The sequence below is a fragment of the Agrilus planipennis genome, unplaced genomic scaffold, assembly GCF_000699045.2.
Source record: "Agrilus planipennis isolate EAB-ADULT unplaced genomic scaffold, Apla_2.0 scaffold38, whole genome shotgun sequence".
NCBI classification, from domain to species: domain Eukaryota; kingdom Metazoa; phylum Arthropoda; class Insecta; order Coleoptera; family Buprestidae; genus Agrilus; species Agrilus planipennis.
In genome coordinates, this window is record NW_020438882.1 from 1,736,365 (window position 1) to 1,738,486 (window position 2,122).

The window sequence follows — 2,122 nt, forward strand, 5'->3', positions numbered from 1 at the left end:
ATCGATTTTTTTACTGACAAAATCACATAAAAAAGTCAAAAATTTCAAGTAGTTCTCCTTTACTAACACTGATAAATTATTACTAGAGTTCTAAAAAATGGTTAAAAATACTAATTGTAGAATATTCTAATAATAGACAGAGGTTGATTATAAAAAAGCATTTATTAATAATAAAATTATCTCAATTCCGATATCCTTGCAGTTGCAGTTGACTGTTTTTCCATCTATCAAATAATAATAATTATTTTTAAAATTTCTCATCATCATCATCATCCGAACTGCTTGAACTTGAACTGCTACCCCTACCTATCCAAAGCCAATTTTCGAATTTCCCTAAAACTTTAACATCCACATCCCCTATTATTTGCAAATAGTAATATAATCAAGGTATTCTTCTGCCCCTCTTTACTCCTGTTTCCTTTTAGTATGGCTCTCAGAAAGTGCTGTACCATCCTATCTCTCCTTTTCCTCATTAATTTTCGTAGAGCCCTTTGTTCTCATATTGTATCGAATGCCTCCTTGCGTCTAACCTTTTCTATTCACATTATGCTCATTATCCTCGTATTATTTCAAACAACCACGACGTGGAAGTGCATATGTAATTTTCTGATAGATGTATAATAATAATTTCGGAAACTGTAAAAGACGATCATGAAAAAAGGGCGTAGAATGTTGAATTCAAATTTTTACCATACAGATACTCTGCCATACCATTTGACTATGATAGAAAGAATTTTAGACAACTCAAAAAAGAGAGGGATCCAAACTGCTCTTTTTTATAATATCTTAAAAATTATGACGAAAATGTGGTTTAATAAAAAAGTTAATTGCATAACTTCGTCGCTTCCGGTGATATTGAATTGAGATATACCTATCGATTCACTGGGATTCAACTAATTAGGATAGGGTTTCCTAACAGAGCGTTGCGACGCTTTGGGACGCCATGGCATTAGCCCAGGGGCGTCTTGAGGCGATTCACATAGATGGGTTGAGAAGTTATGCTTAAAAAGGCAAGCACACAATTCTTATGTAAATAAATAAATACCTCTTTTCATTTTCGTATGTTCTTATGTTTTTTTCTTATTTTCTAATAAAAATTACAAATGTTATTTGGAGTTTTTTGATAATTTGTTACTAAACTAGAAGGGAGGGTATTTTTTGGCAAGAAAGTGGCAGATTCCCAAAGGCGTTACAGTAAGAATAAGTTTGGGAAGCCCTGAGTTAGGAGAATAATCACTGGAAGTGACGTAGTTAATCTGGATAAATACAATCGTTTTTATCAAAATACGTTTTTTACCATTTGCGGTTCAAGTCAGCAAGAATCCCTTTAGGTAGGTATTTTTTTTACAAATTTACAAGTAATTTTGAGGGTTTTCGGAACTCCAGCCAATTTCAATAAATGAAATGAGTCGTTATTAAATTATGTCGTAAAATCATGGTAGAAATTTAAAAGTATTTTAACTTAGTTTTTACAAAACATTCGACATTTTGATTTGATCACTTTATTTATTGAATAAATCTTATGTACGTGTATAATGTTCGTTTATATGTATTGTGCATACCTAGTAGCTATCGTAAGTTGAAATGTAGGTCTCACAGTCAGATGAAATCTTACTGTATCGCACATGCCTTTCTGAATTCTAACAAAGACCTAATCGATCATGTTGTCCAAGCAAAGGTTTGAATTTATTCACCTGCTACTTCACCGCAGTGTAACGCCTACCCTTTTTCTACTTGCGTCTATTTTAATTGGAGATTTCTGACACTTCTACACATCACCTGCTACTTTTTCCAATTTAAGCAGGCATAATTAACGAAAAAACAAACGGGCCAGGCCTGTGAAACCTACCGTTTTTAGTAACATGGCAGATAATAAAAGAATCTCCTTAAAGAAACACTCGTTGTGTTTGATTAAACTATTTTAATATTTGAACAAACAAGCTGGTATGTACGGGGGCTTCGTTTCTCCATTAAAAGATAAAAAATATTATTAAAAGATGCATTTTTATACCTCGCGTTAAAAAAAACCGAATAGGGAAAAGAAACAAAAATATATAAAGGAAAATGAAAATTAAACACAAAATTTTACGAAAGAACGTTTAATATAATGAATACTACTTAA

General features: G+C 32.0%; 1 protein-coding gene across 1 annotated transcript in view; it reads right to left on the minus strand.

Annotated features, from left to right (window-relative positions):
* Positions 1-2,122, minus strand: part of LOC108745206 (MOXD1 homolog 2) — a 114,590-nt gene that overhangs the window by 4,877 nt on the left and 107,591 nt on the right. The gene's annotated exons all lie outside the window — the stretch shown is intronic.